Consider the following 9,934-nt stretch of genomic DNA (forward strand, 5'->3'; position numbering starts at 1 on the left):
AAGTGTTGAGCAACATCAGCCAAGGTGGATTCACACACAAGTTGACTGCCACTCAATTTTTAAAAGCAAGCGTTGATCTTTATGTCATATCAGAAGGAGATCCGAGTTATAGCACACACAGAAGTGCTGAAGGAACTCATCCAGTCTCGCAGCGTCCATCCGAGTTAAAGATATATTGCAACATTTTGAGCCCAAGGCAGTGGTTCTCAACCTTTTTCTTTCCACTCACATCCCACTTTAATAAAGTGGGAAAAAATGTGGGGGAAATGGGAGGGGAAGAGTACAGACTGCAGATAAAAAGAGGATATGATAAGAGGAAAGATGAGAGGTGATTTTGGCTCTGTGAAAGAGGACAGAGGGAGAAGGAAAGGAAGAGAGACAAAGTTAGAGAAAAGGAGACATGGTAAAAGTTGGGGGGAGATTGAATTCTAATTGAAACTGGAGAAGTCGATGTTATTAATGCCATCCAGTTGGAGGGCGCCTGGACGGAATATGTTGTTCCTGCAGTTTGCAGGTGGTCTCAGTCCAGCAGTACATCAGACCATGGACAGACATGTCTACAAGGGAATGGAAGTGGGTGGGCACTGGGAGATTTGCCATCTCCCTTTTGTCCGTTGGTCTGTTCTCCTCCCCTTCCCATTTTTGCCCTTTTCCCCCTCAGTCTTTAGCACAGACACCTGGCTCTTTTTTTTTCTCTCACTCAGACCTTGAAGAGGTAGCCATATGCCGAGCTCCTCTGGCACTTCTGTGTGCACAGGCTTTCGTGTCTCACTCAGGGGATCCAAGTGTTTGGTTGAAACCCCACCCTCCCCCAATCTGACACAATCTCAAGTTCCTCAAATTTGCATTTAGAGCAGCAGGTTTCGTCTCAACTTAAAAACGTAGGGATTTATCCCAACCACCGTAAACCCAGTGACCTTCCCCCTATCCACGATTCCATTCATCTTTCTTCAACTTTGCAGTCAAAAATCATTGTCATGGACATATCACAAAAAAATAGTTGCTTTGAAGCAGCTTCACAGGTGCAAATATTGCTATCGATTGCATTTAAAATAAATAAATTTGTGCAAATAAAGAGAAAGTGAGGCAGCGTCTGTGGTTCATTGTCCATTCAGAAATCCGAGGGCGGGGGGGGGATAGTAGCTGCTATTGTACCGCTGTTGTTCGGGTTCTTGTGGGTCCCACAGGTTAAGAACCAGGTAGAAAGCACACGTTTATTTCAGGGATGGAATTGAGACGACAGGGTCGATACGTCAAGCAAACTTCTACACATACCCAATACACAGGGGTTAAATGTACACTTTCAGATAATGAGGGGGGGATCCAACAGAAACTGGGGAAGTTACAAGAGCATACACATTCAACAATCAGATCAAGGTGATATTACGTGCCCCCACCCCTTGACCGGTACGGACACGGCTCTGCTACCTAGCCTCGAGACTCACCCCAACCCAGTGCGGACTGTGATACTTACCTGCCACAAGGAGTCCATAGAGGTAGAACAAAGGGGAACATGGCCCTTTATATTCTGGGGGAGAAGCTGGGGGGCCAATCATAAGGGTCAGTGTGGGCCCCATTGGTTGCTGTGGCCAAGTGCAGGGGATCAGCAGGGGTGAACTGAGGTAATTCACCTGGGCTGAGTCTGGGTGGGCTGCCTGGACTGCAACACCTAGTGATTTAGGTGGGCCAATCGTAAGGGTCATCTTGACGGCTTGGGGTGAGTCTTTGACCTTGATTGGCAGGTAGTGTGACCTCCGAACAGGAGCACTTCAGCGCCACTCGGTGGTGGACGCTGCCTCTCCATTACAACCGCTGGATGTTTGTCTTCAGGCTCCTGTACCTCCTTCCTGATGGTAGCAGAATGAAGAGGGCATTACACTCCAATAAAAGTAATTTCCATTAACTTTTGAATTTGTAACCGGAATAGTTATGGGAATGCCGCAGTGACTAGGATTATGTTTAAATGGAAATATATTAAGAGATCGTATTGATTTAAAATTTGATCTTTCTTTCCCCTACTTATTCAGACTAAAGTTAGTCCCACCACCAGCTATGCCTCTTGCTTACCCCATAGGATCTTTGCTGACATGTAACCAGGGGCTTGAACAAGTGACATCACAATGGAAGTGAAAGCTAATCAGACAATATCCAGGCAAAAGAAACCAAGCTGCTCTGACTCAAGAGGTAAGATAGTCACATGCCAGGATTCTGCAGCTTATGTGCCATGAACTAGGCCAGCAAGGGTAAAGCAAAGCAAGCGTGCAAAATAAAGATACCTCTAAATGTAATGCACGGTGCTCACACTGAGATTTGATATTAGATGCTGATAATGCTCGGAATCTAGGCCGATCCTTTCTGCAACTGATTTACAATTTAATTTCTCTCCTCACCAACTTCCTTGTCAGATTAGGATTTCAGTCTTCCTCCTCATCATTCCAACACTGAAGCCTTTCAATTCAACACGTATTCCAATATATGTGTTTCAGTCTCATTAAATATGCTCTGTGGATTAAGAAATCTTTTTGCAGTTGCATTTAATATAGAAATGTTGCAAATGTTCTCTCTTGCACCCAACACTGCTCGCTTCAACAGCTTCTAAGTGTTAAAATTAATTAAAAATGTGTTAGTCACATACAATGGGAATATTCCAGTGACCAGAAACATTTCTAATTTCAGTATGTGCAATTAATATCACGTAAAAAACACAAGTATTACTGGTTGAGCTCAAGGGATCTCACTGCACCCAAAGGAGGTAAAGATATATAATCAACCATTCAGCACAGAAAACAGGCCATTCAGCCCTTGTAGTCTGTGCTGAAATATCATTCCCTATTGACCTGCACCCATTCCATAACCCTCCTGACCTCTCCCATCCATGTATCTATCCACTTTATGCTTAGAGTTTAAGCGTATTTGCCACGTCAGATGGTAGCTCATTCCAAACACCCACCAGTCTCTGAGTGAAGATCCCCCTAATATTCCCCCAAATGTTTCCCCTTTCACTCTTAACCTGTCCTCTTGTATTTATCTCTCCCAATCTATGTGAAAAGTGTCTCCGCATATTTACTCTGTCTGTACCCCTCATAATTTTTTAAACCTCTATCAAATTTTCCCTCATTCATCTGCGCTCTAAGGAATAAAGTCCCAACCTATTTAATCTTTCCCTGAACTCAACTCCTGAAGACCCGGCAACATCCTAGTAAATCTTATCAGCACTTTTTCCAGTCTTACTGATATCCTTCCTGCAGTTTGGCCACCACAACTACACACGATACGCCAATGTTTTGTGCAACCTCACCATAATATCCCAACTCCTGTGGAGAGATTAAAAACCTTGTGTTGTGATTTATGGTTGTTTTTTATACTTTCCCTTGAAGGATTCATTGTGTTTGTAGAGTTACTATGAACGGACCAGGAGTTCTCTACTCATTCTTGGAATGACCTTGAATTTAACATTATAATTCATTATCCTTATTAATAATTTATTGTCACTTTAATTCATTTATATTTGTTTGAAGTTGTGTGATTATCATTTACAATATGCTTTATTTTACTCATCGTTATGAAGTCTAAAGCTATGAAAATGTTTATTCACTTTTATCAAAGGAAAATTAAAGCTATTTACAGCTGAAATGATGTAGTTTTATTTTGATCAGACTTGACATCGACATAGCCGCTCTCAGTGAAGTCCGCCTGGCAGATGTAGGCAGCCTCCAAGAACGCAGCGCGGGCTACACACTCTACTGGTCTGGCAAGCCTTTGGATGAATGACGCCTATCTGGTGTAGGCTTCATGGTCAAGAACTCCATTGCCTCCAAACTCGAAAACCTCCCGAGAGGCCACTCAGACCGGATCATGTCCATGCGACTCCCCCTTCAAAACAAACGTCGCATCACCCTCATCAGTGTCTATGCTCCAACCCTCCAGGCGGAACCAACAGAAAAGGACAAGTTCTACACTGACTTGCACAAACTCATTCAACGCACCCCTACAGCTGACAGGGTTGTCATCCTTGACGACTTCAACGCTCACGTCGGCAAAGACTCAGAAACCTGGCCAGGAATCCTGGGCAAGCATGGTGTCGGCAAGTGCAACGACAATGGGCGCCTCCTGTTGGAGCTCTGCGTAGAACAGCGGCTTGTCATTACAAACACCCTTTTTCAGCAGAGGGACAGCCTTAAGACCACCTGGATGCATCCCCGATCCAAACACTGGCACCTCCTGGACTACATCCTGGTGCGAGAAAGAGACAAACGAGATGTGCTCCACACCAGGGTCATGCCCAGCACGAATGCCACACTGACCACCGGCTGGTTCACTGCAAGCTCAACCTTCACTTAAAGCCAAAGCCCAGTAACAGTAAAGCCCCCAGAAAGATGTTCAATGTTGGAAACCTGCAGTCAGACGAAGTGAGAGGAAACTTCCAGGCAAACCTCAAAGCAAAGCTCGAGGATGCAATCCGCCTCACGGACTTGTCCCCTGAAACCCTCTGGGATCAGCTGAAGACTACCATACTGCAATCCACTGAAGAGGTACTGGGCTTCTCCTCCAGGAAAAACAAGGACTGGTTCGACGACAACAGCCAGGAAATCCAGGAGCTGCTGGCAAAGAAGCGAGCTGCCCACCAGGCTCAACTTACAAAGCCATCCTGGCCAGAGAAGAAACAAGCCTTCCGTCGCGCATGCAGCCATCTTCAGCGCAAACTCCAGGAGATCCAAAATGAGTGGTGGACTAGCCTCGCCAAGCGAACCCAGCTCAGCGCGGACATTGGCGACTTCAGGGGTTTTTACGAGGCTCTAAAGGCTGTGTATGGCCCATCACCCCAAGTCCAAAGCCCGCTGCACAGCTCAGATGGCAAAGTCCTCCTCAACGACAAGATCTCCATCCTCAACCGATGGTCAGAACACTTCCAATCTCTTTTCAGTGCCTACTGCTCAGTCCAAGATTCCGCCCTGCTCCAGCTCCCTCAACAGCCCCTAAGGCTAGAGCTGGATTAGGTCCTCACCCGGGATGAGACATATAAGGCAATTGAACAACTGAAAAGTGGCAAAGCAGCAGGTATGGATGGAATCCCCCCAGAGGTCTGGAAGGCTGGCGGCAAAACTCTGCATGTCAAACTGCATGAGTTTTTCAAGCTTTGTTGGGACCAACGAAAGCTGCCTCAGGACCTTCGTGATGCCATCATCATCACCCTGTACAAAAACAAAGGCGAGAAATCAGACTGCTCAAACTACAGGGGAATCACGCTGCTCTCCATTGCAGGCAAAATCTTCGCTAGGATTCTCCTAAATAGAATAATATCTAGTGTTTCCGAGAATATTCTCCCAGAATCACAGTGCGGCTTTCGCGCAAACAGAGGAACTACTGACATGGTCTTTGCCCTCAGACAGCTCCAAGAAAAGTGCAGAGAACAAAACAAAGGACTCTACATCACCTTTGTTGACCTCACCAAAGCCTTCGACACTGTGAGCAGGAAAGGGCTTTGGCAAATACTAGAGCGCATCGGATGCCCCCCAAAGTTCCTCAACATGGTTATCCAACTGCACGAAAACAAACAAGGTTGGGTCAGATACAGCAATGAGCACTCTGAACCCTTCTCCATTAACAATAGCGTGAAGCAAGGCTGCGTTCTCGCACCAACCCTCTTCTCAATCTTCTTCAGCATGATGCTGAACCAAGCCATGAAAGACCTCAACACTGAAGACACTGTTTACATCCGGTACCGCACGGATGGCAGTCTCTTCAATCTGAGGCGCCTGCAAGCTCACACCAAGACACAAGAGAAACTTGTCCGTGAACTACTCTTTGCAGACGATGCTGCTTTAGTTGCCCATTCAGAGCCAGCTCTTCAGCGCTTGACGTCCTGTTTTGCGGAAACTGTCAAAATGTTTGGCCTGGAAGTCAGCCTGAAGAAAACTGAGGTCCTCCATCAGCCAGCTCCCCACCATGACTACCAGCGCCCCCCCCCCCCCACATCTCCATCGTGCACACAAAACTCAAAATGGTCAACCAGTTTACCTATCTCGGCTACACCATTTCATCAGATGCAAGGATCGACAACGAGATAGACAACAGACTCGCCAAGGCAAATAGCGCCTTTGGAAGACTACACAACAGAGTCTGGAAAAACAATCAACTGAAAAACCTCACAAAGATAAGCGTATACAGAGCCGTTGTCATACTCACACTCCTGTTCGGCTCCGAATCATGGGTCCTCTACCGGCATCACCTATGGCTCCTAGAATGCTTCCACCAGCGTTGTCTCCGCTCCATCCTCAACACTCATTGGAGCGACTTCATCCCTAACATCGAAGTACTCGAGATGGCAGAGGCCAACAGCATAGAGTCTACGCTGCTGAAGATCCAGCAGCTCTGGGTGGGTCACATCTCCAGAATGGAGGACCATCGCCTTCCCAAGATCGTGTTATATGGCGAGCTCTCCACTGGCCACCGTGACAGAGGTGCACCAAAGAAGAGGTACAAGGACTGCCTAAAGAAATCTCTTGGTGCCTGCCACAATGACCACCGCCAGTGGGCTGATATCGCCTCAAACCGTACATCTTGGCACCTCACAGTTCGGCAGGCAGCAACCTCCTTTGAAGAAGACTGCAGAGCCCACCTCACTGACAAAAGACAAAGGAGGAAAAACCCAAAACCCAACCCCAACCAACCAATTTTCCCCTGCAACCGCTGCAACCATGTTTGCCTGTCCCGCATCGGACTTGTCAGCCACAAACGAGCCTGCAGCTGATGTGGACGTTTACCCCCTCCATAAATCTTCGTCCACGAATCCAAGCCAAAGAAAAAATGTAGTTTTATTTATTTGGATGAATAAGACACAATTTGGAATATCAAGGCTTAACTTCTCTTGGAAGGTGACATGTTTTGAGATTGAGAACTATTGGAAGCTGGGAAGTGTCACCTACATCCTGTACTCAAGATGCCAGAAGCTCTCTTTACAACCCTGTCTACCTGTGATGTCACATTCAGGGAATTGTGTATCTGCATTCCCAGATCTCTTTGTTCCTCCACACTCCTCAGTGCCATTCCATTTACTATGTATGTCCTATCTTGGTTTGTCCTTCCAAAATGCAACACCTCACACTTGTCTGCATTAAATTCCATCTGCCATTTTCTGTTCCATTTTTCCAGTTGGTCCAGATTCCCCCCTGCAAGCTTTGAAAACCTTCCTCACTGTCCACAACGTCCCCAATCTTAGTGTCATCAGCAAATAGCAGATCCAATTTCCCACATTATCATCCAGATCATTGATAACAAACAACCACAGTCCCAGAACCGATCACAGCACACCACAAGTCACAGGCCTCCAGTCTGTGAAGCAACATCCACTACCACTCTCGGTCTTCTCCCATTCAGCCAATTTTGAATCTAGTTTGCAACCTCTTCATGGATACCTAGTGTCTGAAGCTTCTGAACTAACCTCCCATGTAGGAACTTGCCAAAAGCCTTGCTAAAGTCCATACAGACAACATCCACAGCCTTTCCTTCATCTACATTTTTGGTAACCTCCTAAAAAACTCTATAAGATTCATTAAACATGACCTACCATGCACAAAGCCCTGCTGACTATCCTTAATCAGCCCTTGCCTGTCCAAATAATTGTATACCCGTTCTCTGAACACTCTCCAATAATTTACCCACTACTGATGTCAGGCTCACCAGCCTGTAGTTTCCTGGTTTACCTTTGGAGCCGTTTTTAAACAATGGGACAACATGAGGTCCCCTCCAATCGTCCAACACCTCACCCATGGCTTAGGACATTTAAAATATTTCTGCCAGGGCCCCTGCAATTTTTGCACTCATCCCCCTCAAGGTCCGAGGGAATATCATGTCAGGCCCAGGGGATTTGTCAACTTTTATTCACTGTAAGACATCAAGCCCGTCCTCCTCTTTAATCTCTTTATGTTCCATGCCTCTACTGCTTGTTTCCCTTCCTTCCTTATACATGATGCCAGTTTCCTGAGAAAACATTGATGCAAAAAAAAAACTGTTTAATATCTCCCCCATCTTATTAGGCTCCACAAATAGTCAACCACTCTGATCCTCTAGGGAATCAGTTTCTATCTTTTTACTCTTAGCATATTTGCAGAAAGTCTTTGCAATTACCTTCACATTATCTGCCAAAGCAACCTCATTTCTCTTATTTGCCTTCTTGATTTCCTTAAATATTTTCTATACTCTTGTAGCACCTCATTTTCTCCTTATTGCCCATACCTGCTACACATCTCTCTTCCTCTTAACCAGATCACCAACATCCCTTGAAAACCAAGGTTCCCTATGCCTGTTAACTTTGCCTTTAATCCTGACAGGAACAAGCACTCTTGAAGGCGTTCCATTAACTGAACACATCCTTGCCAGAAAACATCTTATCCAATTCCATTCTTCCTAGATCCTTTCTCATTTCCAGATAATTGGCCTTCCTCCAATTTAGAATCTCAACTCGAGGGCCAGACCTATCCTTCTCCATAATTAACTTGAAACTCATGACATTATGGTCACTGGACCCAAAATATTCACCTACTTCTGTCACCTTACCTGTCTGGTTTCCCAATAGGAGACCAAGTATTGCATCCTCTCTCATTGGTTTCTCTATATACCTTCATCAAGGTATGAGCAAAAGGCAGACAGGAGCCTGAATAAAAAGGCTGGGGCAGGAGGAGCACAGGCCAACAGGCAAAAGATGATAATTGGACATGGATAAGAGGTGAGGAGAGGAGAATTGATCGAGGGAGGGATATGGCTCCGTGAAAGCAGAGCTGGAGAAAGGAAGACAGAAAGAAAGTGAGAGAGAGAGAGAAAGGAGATGCAAGGAAAGGGAAAGAGAGAGTCGGGGAGGAGGGACTAATAGAAACTGGAGGTCGATGTTAATGCCATCAGGTAAGTGGGTATCCAGATGGAATATGAGGCGTGGTTTCTCCAATTTGTGCATGGTCACAGCTTGACAGTGCACGGACAGACAGGTCAGCATGGGAAAAAGGGTGGGAAATTGAACTGTCATGTGCTTGCTTTGAATAATTTGAATAGTAACATCCTCTTTACTTCTTTTCCTGTCCCCATAGACTAAAGAAAGTTCCACGGCCAACTGTCCCTCTATCTCCACACATTCAACTGAAGGCCTAAACCTCTTCCCAGGTGACCATGGAGCAATTTTGCCAGAACTAAATCTATCAGAGATAGTCCAGCCTAAAGCAAGAAGATAGGCAAGAAAAAAAAACAGAGATATCCAAGACTGGGTGACCAATAATAAAACTGATGGGAAAAATTGATTGACACCTCTCATTTTTCCATGCTACAGAGAATGTATCCCCATTTCAGCCTATCATTGGACAACCTTCTCTGCCCAGAACTGCCTCACAACCAAGAGTATTTTCCTGAGTTGAAGAAGCCAGGCATGGTCTCACCAAAGCCCCCATACAAATAGAGTAATACTTAGTTACTCCTGAACTAATGAAAAAAATATATTATGTCACTACACCTGAAAACTAATTCACAAATGAGGTTATCCAAATCTTTTCAAAAGCCAGTGCTTCAGTCATCCATCGAAACACATTACACTTCAAATCTTTCAACAAAAGTCAATTTTACCACAATTTCTTGCATTTGTCCATTAGTTGTTACATCACGCACACACCTAACCAGTTTAGCTCCTTCACCGACCTCTTTACATTCTCCACACTGCTTACTTTCCCACCTAGAATTTTATCAAAACATCTGTTATAAATTATTTGTATACATTTTAAATAACTGAGGCTCTAGAACTGAACCCTTAGAAATTCCAGTAAGTGGAATTTGCCGATTGAAAATTATAGCATTCCTATTCAATTCTCTCTGGCATCTTCCGCTTTTCTTTTGCTATCTATTCTTTTTGAGCTGATAATATATGATCCCCTATCCTCCAAATAATGATTTGTGT

General features: G+C 45.1%; 1 long non-coding RNA gene across 1 annotated transcript; it reads left to right on the forward strand.

Annotated features, from left to right (window-relative positions):
• Positions 1-1,767: 1,767 nt before the first annotated feature.
• LOC138752515 (uncharacterized) lies at positions 1,768-9,287 on the forward strand. The gene is made up of 3 exons (XR_011350716.1): positions 1,768-1,889; positions 2,028-2,184; positions 9,081-9,287. It is a non-coding gene; the product is annotated as an uncharacterized lncRNA (long non-coding RNA).
• Positions 9,288-9,934: the final 647 nt, after the last annotated feature.

This window comes from Narcine bancroftii, chromosome 2 (assembly GCF_036971445.1).
Source record: "Narcine bancroftii isolate sNarBan1 chromosome 2, sNarBan1.hap1, whole genome shotgun sequence".
Taxonomy (NCBI): Eukaryota; Metazoa; Chordata; class Chondrichthyes; order Torpediniformes; family Narcinidae; genus Narcine; species Narcine bancroftii.